The sequence below is a fragment of the Hemiscyllium ocellatum genome, chromosome 35 (assembly GCF_020745735.1).
Source record: "Hemiscyllium ocellatum isolate sHemOce1 chromosome 35, sHemOce1.pat.X.cur, whole genome shotgun sequence".
NCBI classification, from domain to species: domain Eukaryota; kingdom Metazoa; phylum Chordata; class Chondrichthyes; order Orectolobiformes; family Hemiscylliidae; genus Hemiscyllium; species Hemiscyllium ocellatum.
Genome location: NC_083435.1, coordinates 10,565,748 through 10,584,940, shown reverse-complemented (window position 1 = coordinate 10,584,940; position 19,193 = coordinate 10,565,748). Strand labels below are relative to the sequence as shown.

Here is a 19,193-nt window from a genome sequence, read left to right as displayed (position 1 = left end):
ACGTCTCGGACTGTGTCTTCAGAATCCTTAAGGGGGAGGGTGTGCAGCCAGAAGTCGTGGTACACATTGGCACCAACGACATAGGTAGGAAGAGGGGTGGGGAGGTCATTCAAGAGGTCAGGGAGTTAGGCTGGAAGCTAAAAGCTAGGACGGACAGAGTCGTCATCTCTGGGTTGTTGCCGGTGCCACGTGACAGTGAGGCAAGGAATAGGGAGAGAGTGCAGTTGAACACGTGGCTGCAAGGATGGTGTAGGAGGGAGGGCTTCAGGTATTTGGACAATTGGACTGCATTCGGGGGAAGGTGGGACCTGTACAAACAGGACGGGTTGCACCTGAACCAGAAGGGCACCAATATCCTGGGGGGTAGGTTTGCTAGCACTCTTTGGGGGGGTTTAAACTAATTTGGCAGGGGGATGGGATCCGGACTTGTAGTCCAGCAAGTAAGCTAGCTGTTTGTCAGGATGTCCAAGAATGTAGGGAGGCTGTGGAGAAGGTAGCACTGACAGGGAATACTTGCGGACACAGAGATGGGCTCAAGTGCGTATACTTCAATGCAAGGAGTATCAGAAATAAGGTGAGTGAACTTAAGGCGTGGATCGGTACCTGGGACTACGATGTTGTGGCCATCACGGAAACGTGGATAGACGAGGGACAGGAATGGTTGTTGGAGGTTCCTGGTTACAGATGTTTCAGTAAGATTCGGGAGGGTGGTAAAAAAGGAGGGGGGGTGGCATTGCTAATTAGAAATGGTATAACAGCTGCAGAAAGGAAGTTTGAGGGGGATCTGCCTTTGGAGGTAGTATGGGCTGAAGTCAGAAATAGGAAAGGTGCAGTCACCTTGTTGGGTGTTTACTATAGGCCCCCCAATAGCAGCAGAGATGTGGAGAAACAGATTGGGAAACAGATTTTGGAAAGGTGCAGAAGCCACAGGGTCGTAGTCATGGGCGACTTCAACTTCCCAAATATTGATTGGAAGCTCTTTAGATCAAGTAGATTGGATGGGGCGGTATTTGTGCAGTGTGTCCAGGAAGCTTTTCTAACTCAGTATGTAGATTGTCCAACCAGAGGGGAGGCCATATTGGATTTGGTACTTGGTAATGAACCGGGACAAGTGATGGGCTTGTTAGTGGGTGAACATTTTGGTGATGGTGACCACAATTCTGTGACTTTCACCTTGGTTATGGAGAGAGATAGGTGCGCACAACAGGGTAGATTTTACAATTGGGGGAAGGGAAATTACGATGCTGTAAGACAGGTGTTGAGGAGCATAAGTTGGGAGCATAGGCTGTCAGGGAAGGATGTGGTGGAAATGTGGAACTTTTTCAAGAAGCAGATATGACGTGTCCTTGATATGTATGTACCTATCAGGCAGGAAAGAAATGGTCGTGTGAGGGAGCCTTGGTTGACAAGGGAGGTTGAATGTCTAGTGAAGAGGAAGAAGGAGGCTTACATAAGGTTGAGGAAACAGGGTTCAGACAGAGCAGTGGAGGGATACAGGATAGCCAGAAGGGACCAGAAGAAAGGGATTAGGAGAGCTAAGAGAGGGCATGAAAAATCCTTGGCGGATAGGATCAAGGATAACTCCAAGGCATTTTATGCATATGTGAGAAACATGAGAATGACGAGAACGAGGGTAGGTCCGATCAAGGACAGTAGTGGGAGATTGTGTATTGAGTCGGAGGAGGTAGGAGAGGTCTTGAATGAGTACTTTTCTTCAGTCTTTACGAACGAGAGGGACCGTATTGTTGAAGAGGAGAGTGTGAAACGGACTGGTAAGATAGAAGAGATACTTGTTAGGAAGGAAGATGTGTTGGACATTTTGAACAACTTGAGGATAGACAAGTCCCCCGGGCCTGACGGGATATATCCTAGGATTATGTGGGAAGCAAGAGAGGAAATTGCAGTACCGTTGGCAATGATCTTTTCGTCTTCACTGTCAACGGGGGTGGTACCAGGGGACTGGAGAGTAGCGAATGTTGTGCCCCTGTTCAAAAAAGGGAATAGGGATAACCCCGGGAATTACAGGCCAGTTAGTCTTACTTCTGTGGTCGGCAAAGTAATGGAAAGGGTACTGAGGGATAGGATTTATGAGTATCTGGAAAGACACTGCTTGATTAGGGACAGCCAGCACGGATTTGTGAAGGGTAGGTCTTGCCTTACAAGTCTTATTGAATTCTTTGAGGAGGTGACCAAGCATGTGGATGAGGTTAGAGCAGTGGATGTAGTGTACATGGATTTTAGTAAGGCATTTGATAAGGTTCCCCATGGTAGGCTTATGCGGAAAGTCAGGAGGCATGGGATAGAGGGAAATTTGGCCAATTGGATAGAAAACTGGCTAACCGGTCGAAGTCAGAGAGTGGTGGTAGATGGTAAATACTCAGCCTGGAGCCCAGTTACAAGTGGAGTACCGCAGGGATCAGTTCTGGGTCCTCTGCTGTTTGTAATTTTTATTAATGACTTGGATGAGGGAGTCGAAGGGTGGGTCAGTAAATTTGCAGATGATACAAAGATTGGTGGAGTTGTGGACAGTGAGGAGGGCTGTTGTCGGCTGCAAAGGGACTTAGATATGATGCAGAACTGGGCTGAGGAGTGGCAGATGGAGTTCAACCCTGCCAAGTGTGAGGTTGTCCATTTTGGAAGAACAAATAAGAATGCGGAATACAGGGTTAACGGTAGGGTTCTTAGTCAGGTGGAGGAACAGAGGGATCTTGGGGGGGGGGGGGGCGGGGGCGGTGGAGGGACAGACTAAAATCAGAGGTGGTCAAGAGGCCAGAAATAGAGCAGCAAAATTCTCGGAGGGTTGTGGAACCCATGCATTACACATGGTGTAATGTGATGTATCAGTAACTGAACTGTTATTAGGATATGGGCCTTTCTTTGGATCTGCGAGGTTTCCAATCCTTGCCCTTATATTATCGAATTCTATTTGGATCAATTTACAAAAATAAGATGAACATTTCTCGCCCATTTACTGAAATGTGAACAATTCTAAAAGCTTAAGCATTTAAGTCATTTCATAATTTATAATGTAATCTGTTCAATATTCATAGGGTTAGTGACAACAAGAACAAATTCTCAGCTGCAGATCCCTCTCTGTCTATTGGAAAGTTCTCTGGCCCTTTACAGTACACAGTCTGGAAAGAAATGATACACACCGTTCACCCAGGTAAACACATGTATTCATTTTCTTGATGATAAATCCAGTTATGCAGGGACTCTCAGGTACCAGTTTAAACCTTCACATCAGGTGTTGTTAATTCTGGGAGACAGAACAATATTTTGAGAAACTCCCTTCAGCGTATTTGCAAAGATTTGTAGCTCAGGTTATGAACAGATTGTTAACTTCCTTACTGAGCTGATAAGTTAGTTCATAGATGTTTCATCCCTATTCTCAGTAACATCATCAGGGTGCCTTAGATGAAGTGTTGGTGTTCTGTCCCACTCTGCTGGGGTTGGTGGTACCATTTCCATTTTGGTTGCTGGTTTTGTTTCTTAGTGATTGGTAAATGGGGTCCAACTCTTCCTGTTTGTTAATGGAGTTCTGGGATTGGTGTGAGGCTTCCAGGAATTCCTCTGACATGTCTCTGTTTGGCTTGTCCTAGAATGGATATATTGTCTCAGTCGAATTGGTGTCTGTCATTGTCAATGTGAAGTGATATCAGTGCTAGATGATCATGTCACTTGGTGGCTAGTTTGTGGTTTTGTACTCTAGTGGCTAATTTTCTTCCATCTTTGCCCAAAACATTGCCTTCTCCACCTCCTGATGCTGCCTGGCTTGCTGTGTGTTCCAGCTTCTTATTTGTTTGCTAATGTAGTGTTCTTGACAGTCTTCACATGGTATTTTATGTATAACATTGATCCTATTGGTTATGTGTAGAGTATATACTTAGAATCATAGAGTCATTGAGATGTACAGCACAGAAACAGACCCTTCAGTCCAACTCATCCATGCTGACCAGTTCCCTTAACCTAATCGAGTCCCATTTGGCAAAACTTGACCTATATCCATCTAAACCCTTCCAATTCATAAACACATCCAGATGGCCTTTAAAATGTTTTGAATTTACCATCTTCCACCACTTCCTCTGGCAGCTCATTCCATACACACACCATCCTCTGTATGAAAAGGTTACCCCTTTTGTCTCTTTTATGTTTTCCCTGCTCACCCAAAACCTATGCCCTCTAGTTCTGGATGCCCTCACCCCAGGGGAAAATAACCCTGTCTATTTATCCTATCATACCCCTCATGATTTTATAAACTCTATAAGACCACCCCTCAGCCTTTGATGCTCAAGGGAAAACAGCCCCAACCTATTGAACCTCTCCCCATGGCTCAAATCCTGCAAACCTGGCAACATCCTTGTAAATCCTTTCTGAACCCTTTCAAGTTTCATAATATCCTTCTGATAGAAGGGAGACCAGAATTGCACACAGTATTCCAAAAGTGGCTGAACCAATGTCCTGTACAGTCGCAACATGGCCCCCCAGCTCCAATACGCAATGCTCTGTTCAATAAAGGAAAGCATACCAAATGCCTTCTTGACTATCCTATTGACCTGCAACTCCACTTTCAATGAACTATGAACTTGCACTCCAAGGTCTCTTTGTGCAGCAGCACTCCGCAGGACCTTACCATTAAGTGTACAAGTCCTGCTAAGATTTGCCTTTCCTAAAAGCAGCACTTCTAATTTATCTAAATTAAACTCCATCTGACACTCCTTGATCCATTGGCTCATCTGATCAAATCTTGTTGTACTCTGACATAACCTTCTTCACTGTCCACTACACTTCCAATTTTGGTGTCATCTGCAAACTTATGTTCACATCCATATCATCCAGTCTGAAAAGCAACCCTCCACCACCACCTTCTGTCTTCTACATTCGAGCCAGTTCTTTATCCAAATGGCTAGTTCTTCCTGTATTCCATGAGTTCTAACCTTGCTAACCAGTCTACTATGAGGAACCTTGTCGAAGGCCTTACTGACATCTGTGTAGATCAGGTCCATTGCTGATCCCTCATCAATCCATGCTGTTACTTCTTAAGACAACTCAATCTAGTTCATGAGACATGATTTGCCATGCTCAAAGGCATTTTGACCATCTCTAATCAGCCCTTGCCTTTCCAAAGGCAAGTAAACCCTTTCCCTCAGGATTCCCTCTGGCAACTTGCCCACCATTTAAAAAAGGATCACTGGTCTATAATTCCCTGGCTTTCCCTTCCCACCTCCACTCTTCCAGCACCTGACTTGTGACTATCGATAATATAAGTATCTCAGTAAGGGGTGCAGCAATCACTTCCCTAGTTTCCCACAGATGTCTAGGGTACATGTCTACAATGTCCACCTACTTTCTCAACTGAGGATTCCCCAGCAATGTTGTTGACAGGGCCCTGAATTGGGACCTGCCCATTGTCCGCACGTATCCCTCTCTTCCCCACCCTGCAACAGCAATAGGGTTCCCTTTAGTCTTATAGAGAACATAGAACAGTTCAGCGCAGTACAGGCCTTTTGGCCCTTGATGTTGCGCCCTCCTATGAAACCAATCTGAAGCCTGTCTATTCTGCACTAAACCATTTTCATCCATATGTTTATCCAATGACCATTTAAATGCCCTTAAAGTTGGCAAGTCTACCACTGTTGCAGGCAGTGCATCCCACGCCCCTAATACTCCCTGAGTAACGAAACTACCTCTGACATCTGTCCTATATCTCCCACCCCTCAATTTAAAGCTATGTCATCTCGTGTTAGCCATCACCATCTATGGAAAAAGGCTCTCATTGTCCACCATATCTAATCATCTAATTATCTTATATGTCATAATTAAGTCACGTTCCAATATTCTTCTCATGAAAAGAGCCTCAAGTTCCTCAGCCTTTCCTCATAAGACCTTCCCACAATACCAGACAACATCCGAATAAATCTCCTCTGCACCCTTTCCAAAGCTTCCACATTCTGCCTATAATGTAATGACCAGAACTGTACTCAAAACTCCAAGTACAGCTGCAGCATGACCTTGTGGCTCTGAAACTCAATCCCTCTACCAAGAAAAGCTAACACACCGAATGCCTTCTTAACGACCCTATCAGCCTGGGTGGCAACTCTCTCTGTTCATCTACACCACCAAGAATTTTACCATTATCCCAGTACTCTTTATTCCTGTTGCTGCTTCCCAAGTGAATAACCTCACAGTTTTCTGCATTAAACTCCATTTGCCAGTTCTCAGTCAAGCTCTGCAGCTTATCTATGACCCTCTGTAACCTGCAACATCCTTCAGCACAACTCCACTGACTTTAGTGTCATCCGCAAATTTACTAACCAATCCTTCTACACCCTCATTTAGGTCATTTATAAAAATGACAAACAGCAGTGGCCCCAAAACAGACTCTTGTGGTACACCACTAGCAACTAAACTCCAGAATGAATATGTCCCTTCAACCAGCTAGTCAATTTCTGATCTAAACCGCTAAAGCACCCTCAATCCCATGCCTCCGTATTTTGTGCAATAGCCTACCATGGGGAACTTTATCAAATGCTTAACTGAAATCCATATACACCACATCTACTGCTTTACATTGATCCAACTGTTTGGTCAATTTCTCAAAGAACTCAGTAAGGTTTGTGAGGCAAAACCCGCCCTTCACAAAACCGTGTTGACTATCCCCAATCAATTTATTCCTCTCTAAATGATTGTAAATCCTATCTCTTATAACCTTTTGTTCCAACACTTTACCCACAACAGAAGTAAGGCTATCACATTAACCACCATCCCACCAGCATTCTCATCCAGAAAATCATTTTCTGTCATTTCCACTAACTACAGCGAGGTTCCACCACCAAATACTACACACCTCCTATCCCTTGTCAGACTCTCACAGGAACTATTCCCTTTGGGACACCATGGTTACTTCCAACACCCCTCACAGCCTCACTGCACCTTTCCCCTGCAACCACCGAAGGTGTAACATCTCTCTGTTTACTTCCTCCCTCCTCAGTATCCCAGGATCCAAACACATCTTCCATCTGCCTGCACTTCTCACAATCAAGCCTACTGCATTTGCTGCTCACAATGTGGCCTCCTCTCTATTGGGGATATAAAGGGTCAACTGCATGATCACTTTACTTGCTTTCTGTTTGCCAAAAAAGATTCTGAACTTCCAGCTGCCATTTAACACACCACCAAGTAACCTGGCCAACACCTCTGTCCCAGGCTTGCTGCAGTACTCCAGTGAAGCTCAGTGCAAGCTGGAAGAACAGCACTTCATTTTTCGGAAGTGGATCCTGAAGCTTTCAGACTCAATATTGAATTCAATAACTTTGGGGTCTGAGCTCTCCCATGTTGTTACCACAACACACACAACCAGGCCTTGTTAGCACAGAGTTTGCTATTAGGTACCACCCATTGTAACCCACTAACAGTCTCCATTAACAGCTATTCAACCTTCCAGCCAAATCATTATCCACTCCTTTGTCTGCCGAACTGCTCTTCTCTCTCTTTGGGCTCTATCCCTACCTATTATTTACTCCTTACCCATTCCCCCACTCTATCCTCTGAATATAAACCAACATTTTCCTAGCTACCATGACTTCTGAGGAAGGGTCACTCAATCCTATACATTAACTCTGATTTTTGTCCACAGTGCTGCCAGACCTGCTGAATCTGATAAATATCCACAGATTTAACATCGTCAAACATTTATAAATATCTGTAAGGGGAGTGTTAAAAACCAGCTTGCTATTAGTGAGACTGATAGAATCACTGAATCCCTCCAGTAAGGAAGCAGGCAATTCAGTCCATCGAGTCCACACTGACCCTCTGAAGAGCATCCCACCTGGACCCAATCCCCAATATATCCTTGTAACTCAATATTTTCCATGGCTGATCCAACAAGCCTACTCATCCATGGGCACAATAGACAAAAGCTGCACATCTTTGAACTGTGGGAGGAAATCCTACAGACATGGGAGAATGTGCAAACTCCACACAATTATGTGTGGCTTGAATTGAACCCAGATGCCTGGTGCTGTGAGGCAGCAATGCTAACCATTAAGCCACTATTTCAATATTTTCAGTAATCTCATTGATCAAGCAGTGAACCCAATTGCTGCTCCATGAGTTTGATCAGAGGCTCAATTCAATGTGAGGGTTCTGATTCAGTGCAGTGTCTCATGGTCTGTTTTCCAAGAGTTCGGAATGTGAGAAGGTGCTGGGTAGTCCTGCAGGAGGAAACAGGTATCTGGAAAACTGCCTTCACTTCCAGATGAGGGAAGTATATGATTTGTAATGTTGGGAATATGGAACCAAATGGAAAATAAAGGAGCAATGAATAGCCATGTGAATAATTAATGCAAATCCTGGTAATAGGGAATTCATGACAGAGGAGAATATGATAAATCAAATTGTGTTCAAATATCGCCCATGTGCCTACTGCATAACCCAAAGAGTTTCTGAACCACTGATATGTTTTTGATAAATATTCCCTGATGTAATGTAGGAAATGAGAAAATGTGAACAGTGAGGTCACAGAAACAGCATTGCAATGATGAAAAAATCATCAGTTTGAATGGTTTTTTTGTCATGGAAAAGTTCAGTAACACTGAGGAAAATTATACATTTCATTGTTTCTAATAACTATGCAGGAGATTAAAAAGGGGTCATGAAATTAGCCCATATCATGACAGAGCCGAGAGTGTCCATGTGGGTAAAACGTGGAAGAAATTGTTTAAACCCTAACATTATTGATTTCAACTCTGCGTTCTGAAGGCTGCAGGGTCCCCAAGTGGGAAATGCGATACTATTCTTCCAGCTCGAGGGGCAGCACAAACTGGAAGGACAGCGTCTCATTTTCCACTCCACTGAGGCCACATAGGGAGAACTTTATAAAAATTGGGAATTACCTTGTTGGGAGTGTGCTGTAGAGTGTAATCAGAGATAGATTAAATGATGATGTGTAGCAAATCTCAGAAAAGTGCTAAAACAAATGGTAACAATATCAGGGGAATTGAACTTCCTCAGTATGAATTGGGACAGACTGATTGTGAAGGGCTCGGACAGGACAGTATTCTTAAAATGTCTCCACGTGATCTATTTAAGGCAGTGTGTAGAAAATCCAACAGGAGATAGGGCAGTGCTGGAACAGCTGAGATTCACCAAGATGTTGCCTGGGCTGGAGTGTTTCACCTCTGAAGACAGACTCGATCGGCTGGAGATGTTTTCATTGAAGCAGAGAAGGCTGAGGGGAGAAGCTAATGAAAGTTATGAGGGTGACAGACTGGGTAGACAGAAGGGTACTTTTCCCCTTAATGCTTTGGGCAACAACAGGTACATAGATTTAAGAGAAGGAGCAGGGGTTTTCGAAGGGAATTAAGGATGATATTTTTACCCTGGATGGCTCTCAGCCTCAGGAACTCACTGCCTGAAAGGAGACAGAAATCTTTGAACATTTAGGAAGTTATTCAAATGGAATGATAGTGTCACACAGGATGGAAACAGACGCCTCCACCCAATTAGTCTGCACTGACCAGCTATCCAAAACCGACCTTGTTCAATATGCCAACATTTGGCTCATATCCTTCTAAATCCTTCCTGTTCATGTACCCATACAGATGTCCTTTAAATGGTGTCACTAATCCCATCTCTACCCCTTCTTCTGGCAGCTTATTCCATACACGGACCACCCTCTGCGTGAAAATGTTAATTCCCAAGTTCTTTTTAAACCTTTCCCATCTCACCGTAAAACTATGCCCTCTATTTTTGGAGTCACCTACCCTGGGGAAAATACATTGGCTATTCACCCTATCCATCCCCCTCATGGTTTGATTAGCCTTGATAAGGTCACCCCTCAGCGTCCGACATTCCAGGGAAAGATGCCCCAGCCTATTCAGCCATTCCCTATATCTCAAACCCCCCAGACCCAGCAATACCTCTGTAAATCCCCTCCACACACTCTTGAGCCTCACAACATACTTACCCCATAGAACGGTGACCGGAACTACACTCCAACGTGCCTCATCAATGGCCTTCACAGTCACAACATGACACCCCAACATTACAACACTCAACACTCCAACAAATGAAGGTAAGTGTGCCATACTCCGTATTCACCCTGTTCACCTGCAACTCCAACCCAAGGAATCATGTACCTGCTCCCCCAGACCTCCTGCTCAGTAACACTCCCCAGGGTCCCACCATCAACTGGCCTGATTTGCCTGACCGTAATACAACACCTCACATTTAACTAAATTAAACTCCATCTCAGCCCACTACACAATATTTTCATGTCATCTGCCACTTTACTAACAAGCAAGAGGCTGGAAGAATACAGCAAGCCAGGCAGCATTAGGGATGGAGTATTCGACATTTCAGAGGCAACCCTTCTTCAGGCCTCTATCTCCTGATGCTGCCTGGCTTACTGTGTTCATCCAGCCTCCTGCTTGTCCACCTTGGATTCCAGCATCTGCTATTTTTTGTCTCTAATGTATTAATTACGCTTCCTACGTTCACACCCAAATGATTTATGCACATGACCAAAAGCAGTGGGATCCAACCATGATCTGTGTGGCACACCGCTAGTCACAGGCCTCCAACCTGAAAAGCAACCCCATACAATCACCCTCTGTCTCCCACCTTCAAGCCAATTTTGTACTAAGTTGGCTACCTTCCCATGGATCCCATGTGATCTAACCTTAATAACCAGTCTACCATGCAGAACCTTGTTGAATGCTTTGCTGAAGTCCATCTCGACCATGTATACTACTGTCTTTATCCAGCTTCTTTGTTACGTCTTAAAAAAAACTCAATCAAAATGCGAATTCCCACTTGTGAAGCCATGTTGACTATTCCTATGAAGTCCTTGCCTTTCCAATTGCCTGTATATCGTGTCCCACCCACTCCAATAACTTACCTACCACTGATGTAAAGCTCACTGGTCTATAGATCCCTCACTTTTCCTAACAGCCTTTCTCAAATAATGGCACCAAATTAGCCGACCTCCAGTTCTGGCACCTCATCTGTGGTTGTTGATGATACAAGTGTGTCAGTAATGGGTGCAGCAATCTCTTCCCTAGTTTCTGGTAAACATCTGATCCCGTCCTGGGGATTTAGCTAGCTTTGTACAATTGAAGTTCTCCACAGTACATCATCTTCTGCAATATGAACTCTTTCCAAGACATCACTATTTATTTCCCTAAGTTCCCTAGTTGCTGGGAAATGTAATAGAACTTGATAGACCCTTGATGACTAGCATTTCCACAATGGGCTGAAGGGCTGTATTAATCTATGGCTATGTCGGTTGATTAGTTCAGTTGACTGGACAGCTGGTGTGCGATACAGATGATAGTAACAGTGCAGATTCTCTCTCTCTCTCTCTCTCTCTCAATTCTTTCTATAGCTAAAAGATACCATTTTTACTGTTAAGTTCATCTTATCTCGAGATAAAGGTTAATTTCCCATTAACCTTCTTAATTACTCAGTGTTCCTGCATTCTAACATTTTCTGACTCACACACTCAAACACCCAGATCACTCTGTATCTCGCAATTCTGCAGGTCTTCTCTGTTTAAGTAACGCTCTTAGTTTTTAAAATTCTTCCTTGTGAAGACTCCCTTCCTCCTCACATTGCTCAGGTCTCACTCTATCCCCCATTCTCTCACCCACAAACTCCCATCCACCATCCCAAAGTTGTCCTATCTCCTCATCCTTGTTTCCAACCCCATCTCCTCTCCCTCTTCACCCTCACTCCCTCCCTTCAGCAAAACAACTCCTTTCAACAATGCCCCAAATCTCTTACACTTCTCCTTCATTGACCTTTCTTCCTCACACTTCCCTCCCCACTCCACACCCCAATCTACTGCCCAGCTCCCTGCAAGCTCCAACGTCAATCACTCCCCCTGCCCCTCTCGCTCTCCTTACTCTTTACAGTCAAACACAACACTCCCCTGACCCACTTACTCATATCCACTTAAGCTCCCTCTCCCCTCTCAATCGCACTTCCCCTCATTTTCTCTTCTAGCCAATTCTCCAATTACTCTCCCACATCATTCTAAATCCCTGACACTCACATCCCCCGACTCTTCACTCCCCTGTTATGGACCAGGCCAAATTCCCTCAGAACATTTCAAGAAGGTAGCCCAGACCTAACATTTCTAATTGTTTTCAGTAGGTGTACAGTGGATATTCCAGGTGGGATGCAGCTGGCCCAACCACTCAGTTTGAAACAAAGCAGTATTTATTTACACATGAACAAAAAACAAATTTAGAATAACATAATTTGGAGGTGCCGGTGTTGGACTGGGGTGTACAAAGTTAAAAATCACACAACACCAGGTTATAGTCCAACAGGTTTAATTGGAAGCACACTAGCTTTCGGAGCGACGCTCATTCAGTCACCTAATGAAGGAGCGTCGCTCCGAAAGCTAGTGTGCTTCCAATTAAACCTATTGGACTATAACCTGGTAGTATAACATAAGTATTTAAAAACCAAAACAACTCTATTGCAAATTAATGATGCTGTTCCAAATATTTACAACATGCCCGTGAACACCCCCTTGGCAAAAAAAGGGAAAAATCATACCCAGGTTCTCACAGGAGAGATATCAGAGAGAGACAGAGGATTAGCATGGAGCTTTTTCTTTGATCAGCAGCCTCAAAAAAGCTGGCTGCTTGCTAAAAACCAAACCAAAACCAAAGTTGACCTGGGATAATTGGTCACTCCCCTTTAATTGTCGAAATTTTTTTTTAGATTTGATTACTTACAGTGTGGAACCAGGCCTTTCGGACCAATAAGTCCACACAAACCCTTTGAAGAGCAACCCACCCAGACCCATTCCCTTACATTTACCCCTTCACCTAACACTATGGACAATTTAGCATTGCCAATTCACCTAACCCACACATCTTTGGGCTGTGGGAGGAAACTAGCGCGCCCGGAGAAAAGACACGGGGAGAATGTGCAAACTCCACACAGACAGTTGCCCAAGACAGGAATTGAACCCAGGTCTCTGGTGCTGTGAGGCAGCAGTGCTAACCATTGTGCCACCAAAGTTTTGTAAAACTTGAATATGTTTTGACTGAGGTAGCGTCTGTTAGCAATAATCAAATTGGCCCTAAAGTCCATACAAACCAGACACATAGGAAGGTTTGTGTTTCTGACCCCTTTGGAAAAAGCCAAGGACAACCTAAACTTGTTTCAGGAGCATCATTGTCACTCCCCTCACTCACCCCGAATCTCTTGGCCTTCCGCTACACATTTCCCTTTCACTCTCTCCTCCCCTCTTCCCGTTTCTCCTCCTCTGAGTTATTCTCATTTTCATTCTCCTCGCTGCCAATTTCCCTCTTCTTTTCCCTTACCCCCTGCCTCTCACCTCCTCCACACTCATGACCTCACACACAGCCTAGCTCTTTATTCATCTCATCACTCTCTCCTCAGTTTCCTTGTCCCTGTCTCTCACTGCATTCCCCTTCCATCTCTATACAGGCCCCACTCTCCTCCTCCTCCCTCTCCATCACTCTTCCATGGATCTTACTCTCCACTCCCTACCTCTAACCAACACTCCCTCCTGATCTCCCACACCATACTCTCCTGCTCTCATGTCTCCCCTCTGTTCACATCCCACTCCCATCTCTGACCCACTCTCTCTACCGACACCCCCATGACTCCCACTCCCTCTCATCCCTCCTGCTCAATCTCCATACACACTTCCCTCTCATTCACACTCCCCTCTAGATCAGCTTCCCATCCCAGTCAATCTCCCTCTGACCTCATTCTCCTCCTGGTTTATACCTGCTAGTAACTGTCCCTTAGTCTGACACACCACACCCTCACTGCATTCTCCATGCTCCATCCCACTCACCTCCAAATTCCCAATATCCATCCATTCCTCTTGATTGTTCACCATTCAGTCCTCCCCCACCCTCTCTTCATTGTCCACCCTTCACAATTCCCTCTTCCCTCCACCTCACTCTCCAAACTTCACTGTCCTTGCCACTCTAGCTCTCCTTTACACTCTAGTTGGCCAGAATTTCCAATCTCCCTCCCCATCAGTGTTGCCTCACTCCCTCCTGCTCTCCCCTCAATCTCACAGCCCCCTCATGCTCACTCCTCACACCCTCCCAGCTCACTCTTCCGTCTTCCTCACGATCCTCTCGACCACAGCTTACCAATCTGGTTACTGTCCGTTCAACCTGGCTTTGCTCTCTCTCTTTACCTCACATTGCCCCTCATGGCCATCTCACATTTGCTTTCTCCATCTCCTCCATAATCACTCTACCATGATTTCCCCCCACCTGACTCTCCCCTCCATTTTAATCTTGCCTCCTCGCACTCCCCTCCCCTTCAGTCTTGCCTCCACTTGTCTCCCCTCCAACTCAACCTCAAATTCACTCACCTCCTTCACATTCCACAGACTTCCTCAACTTCCGAGACCCAACTCTCTCCTTCCTTTTAAACCCCCATCCTACACTCCCCTCATCTTGACTCTCCTCTTCCCCACAAACTCCACCTCATCCTCCAATGCATTCACCTCCAGAATTCTCACAAGTCCTTATTTTGTTCTCTCTCATTTCCATATACGGTACTCAACCCTCCCCTCCCCCTCATACAGTATATCCCCCTCATTCCCTGGCACTCACTTTCCTTTCCCATTCACTCACCCTCTCAAGGCCAAAAGGAACCTGTAATTCTTCCATCCAGCTCAGCCATCCCTTCCTCCTCACTCTCACCTCCCTTTCTCTCTTCCCCTCACTCATCATATCTCCATATCTCAACCCTCCCATTCACTCTCCCATCAAATGTCCACTTATTTTGCAGTCCTCCTGTCCTCACCGTCCCATTCTACACTGTTATTCACTCTCCTCACCCCATCTCAAACTGTCCCCTTCCCTCACAAAACCTCCACATCTTCTCCCACATCCTCACTCAGCTTACAGTCATTCCCATTTTCATTTCTTCCCCCATCCCTTCAGTCTCCCATCCCCTGCCCTGAGGTTAAAAACCTCCCCTCATTTCCTCCCTTTTTTCATGATGATCTCCTCCTACTTCCCTAAACCCTCCCTTACAAATGCGACCTCACTATACCCTCCCTCCATCTCCCCATCTCCCCACTCCCTTGTTGCCCATCATTCCTGCCTTCCATCACTATCCCCATTCCCACCCCACTCACATTATCTCACTTTCCCCTTCTTCTCGCATTCATCTGCCTTCCACTTACTGTCCCTTCCTCCCCAATTTCCATTTCCCTCAGGCTCATGTTCCCTCCATCTTGTTATTGCCCCCTCCCCTGTTCTCTTTTGCCCATCAGTTTCCCATTCTCCCTTCCTCTCACTCTTCCTTTCTCCTTCCATCACCCTCACTCTCCCCTCCTCAGTTATGTCTTCCTTCTGGACCTAGCCATCTCACATTCCAGTCCATTCCCCATCCCTCACTCTCAGTCTCTCCTCTCCCTCACCCCACCCTGTCCATACTGTTTACTCTCACTAACCCCTTCACTCTCCCCCATCTCTCCTGTACCCCTCACTCTGCTCATCACTCTCTCCTCCCTTTCCTGGCCCCCACCATCTGACACTCCCCTATATTATCCCATACCCACTTGCTCTCGCTCTCCCTCCCCAATCCCTAGTCTTCTTCTCCCTCTGCTTCTGCTACACTATCTGCCCCTCGCTCTCCCCTCACCTTCTGCTTCAGTTTAGCCTCCCCAGCACATTCTAACCTGTGCCACGACCATCACACTTCCCATCACCACAATTCCCACTTTTTTTCCCCACTTCCCCCGCTCCCCAGATGACGCTGCACTCTCCAACTTGCTCTATCTCTCCCACTCCCTCAACTTACCCCTTCCCATCACTCTCACCCAAGCACTCGAATGTCCCATTGCTCACTTCTCTTTAAGCTCCTCCTCATTCTCCACACTTTTCTGTCTCATACCACCCCTTCACTCTGCCCTCCTCTCTCTCTCTCCCACCTCTCCTCACTGTTCACCCTCTATCCTACATCTCCTCGCTCTTGCCCTCTCTTTAACCTTCCCCGCCCTCCTGTTCTTCCTGTGCACTTCCTCATTTCCCTCACCACTCTTCCCTCCAAGCCCTCCACTTTACTCATCCTTCCTCCACTCTCACCACTCACTGCACTCTCCCTCACTCACTCCCCTTTCCATGACCATTGCCTTCTTCAAATTCCTCTTTTCCACACTCTCCTTATCTCCCCCTCCACTCCCATTCCCCCACTATCTTTCCAACCTTCACTTTCTGCTCCCCCCACTCTCCCTGGCCTCTCCCTCCCTCTCTCTGACGGTGTTATTTGATCTCTCCCCCAGCTCCAGCCTGTCTGACTCTGGATCTGAACACAGCGCACCCCCAGCTCATCCTGTCTGAGGACCAGACCAGTGTGAGACTTGGAGACAAACGGCAGTCGCTCCCTGACTCCCCGGAGTGATTTGATTCCTGGCTCCGTGTCCTGGGATCAGAGGGATTTCACATCAGGGAGACATTGCTGGGAGGTGGAGGTGGGGGAGAAGACTCAGTGGTTTCTGGGAGTGGCCCGAGAGTCTGTGAAGAGGAAAGGAGGGGATCGGACTGAACCCCGAGACTGGATTCTGGATTATGTGGCTTGGACATGGATGTGGTTATTTTGCCGCCAATTCACCTTCTGACACCCCCCTCTCCCCGAGTGGGAATCCCCGGAAGATCGGGGTTTTCCTGGACTATGAGGGTGGACAGGTGTCATTTTACAATGCAGACACCATGTCCCATCTCCACACTTTCACCCACACTTTCACTGAGAGGCTCTTTCCCATCTTCAATCTGGGAGGGAATGGCGGCGGGAAAAACTCCACCCCGCTGACAATCTGCGGGATTAAGGGAAAATGACAGATCCATCCCATAATTTCACCCTGTCCCCCTGCCTCCTGCCAGCTGTAAACTGATGGGGGTCAGTCTCAGTCTGGGGGAAAGAATTTGTAAATTTCTCCAGAATATGTATCCTTATACCTTGCATACCAACTTCATTTTGCATTATTTTATAATTCACTGGTTTGAGTCAATGGAGTGTTAGTTACAGGGCAGTGAGATTAATCTCGGTGGTGGGAAATTTTAAGGATAATATTTAACACAGTGAAGCAATTCTAGATAATCGAGAAAAGCCAGTGTTGATTTATTCAAAGCAAGTCTTGTTTAATGAATTTATTGAGCTTTTGACTGAAGACACAATTAGGATTTAGAGGGAATTTGATCCTGGACTTGAAAAGTCTTTTGACAAATTGTCACATAAAAGATTCAGAAGTATAATTGAAGCCCATGGAATGAAATGCCAGTGATAACATGAAGACGAATTTGATTGGGTGGCAGTGAATGAGGATTTTTGAGATGATGTTCTGTATCAGTCCATTCCAGGAACACTGAAACTCGGCAGGTGTAGCAGCATCTGTGCAGAGAAAGCAGATTCTCCATCAATTTCTGTTTAATTTCAGATTTCCAGCATTTGCAATTCTTTGTTTGTTGAACATTAGGTGTGCTACAAACTTCAGTTTTCACTGCTACAAAAACAGAAATTGCTGATCCTCACCAGCAATCTGGCAGCTTGAGTGGAGAGAAAGAAGAGACGACATTTAGATTCAGTGACACTGCTCCAGTTTCTCGAGCAATTTTTGTTTTTGTGGGAAACCTTGTGATTGGCAGTGAAATGCAGATTCTTCCAGATCATTTCAAGGGTTGATGAATTAGGTTTCCAGTTGGCTGAGGCATTAGCTTCCTCACTGCTGACCAAGGACGCCATGTTATCTTCTTGAATTCCCTTTTACATTGCAGGGATGTGCCTCTGTGGTGAGGAAAGGACTGTGAAACCTCTCCAACCATTGCATAAATCAACACTTTTCTACACCCTCCCACTGGACAGACAGAAACAGATCTGAACATGAGTCATACTGGATTTGAAACATTTCTCACTCCTCCTCAGCTGCTGCCAGACCTGCTGAGTTTCTCCAGCATTCTCAGTGTTTGTGTAGAATTTGATGCTGCAGAGGGCTGTTGAGGCTGTGTCATTTAATATATACAATGCTTAAATGGACAGATTTGTCATGAGGAAGGAAATCAAAGGTTATGTAGTTAAGGCTGGAAAGTGAAGTTGGGAACGATCTTATTAAATGGCAAAGCAGAGGAGAGGTCACATCTGATAAACTTCATTGAGTTTTTTGAGGAATTGACAAAGAAGACTGATGAATGTTGAGTTGTTAATTTTGCATAAATGGATGTTAGCAAGGCCTTTAACAATGTCCCTCATGGCTGGCTGATACAGTAGGAGGTGCCACATGGGATCTATGGTGGGAGGGTGTTTTTCTGACTGGAGATCTGTGCCAAGTGGTTTTGTGCAGTGAGCTGTGATGAGACCCCATGTATTAATCATTTTAGAGAGAATATAGGTGGCCTGAGCTTGCTGTGTGTGACATGATCATAACAACCCAGAATGACACTCGAGTGCAGTACTGAGGGAATGCTGCAGGATTGGAACTGCACTCTGGTCAAGAACAGTTTGATCCAAACCCCATGTGGGCGGTGAATATTAAAAAATCCCACAGCCAATATTTATTCCTCATTCAACATCACAATGATTAGATTACCTGTTTACATTGATGTTCATGGGAGATTGCTCTGCACAGACTGGGTGCTTTATGTTCCATGTTCTAACATTGAATACAATTCTGAAATACTTCATGGGCTGGATGAAGCTTTGAGATGGCAAGAAAAGCACTTTGTGAAAAACAGTAATTTTAATTGAGGCATTCAATAGGTCATTCAGGAACTTGACAGGATCAGAATACCAGATTATCACTTCTGAAGGTGACTCGGGGTTATACATATATTGAATCCGGCTTCCCCTCTGTTGACCATATTGTAAGACCATAAGGTACATGGGCATGATGATGTCATACACCAGTCAGGTTTGCACCACCACTTGGTCGTGGCTGATATATTTCATGGGTGTCTAGGGATTCTAAATATAAAACAGTCACTAATGTATCCAATTGTTGGTTTCGCGTCTGCTGACCATGTTATAAGACCATAGGGTACTGAAGCAGAATGAGGTCATACATGAATTGTGTTTGCTCCACCATTTGATCATGGCTGATACATTTCTCAATCCCCATTCTCCAGCCTTCTCCCTGTAATCCTGGTCCCTTTGCTAATCAAGAACCTCTCTATCTCTGTCTT

The 19,193-nt window shown here is 45.4% G+C and overlaps 1 pseudogene; it reads left to right on the top strand.

Annotated features, from left to right (window-relative positions):
• The first annotated feature begins 3,055 nt into the window (after positions 1-3,055).
• LOC132832835 (zinc-binding protein A33-like) lies at positions 3,056-19,193 on the top strand (annotated as a pseudogene).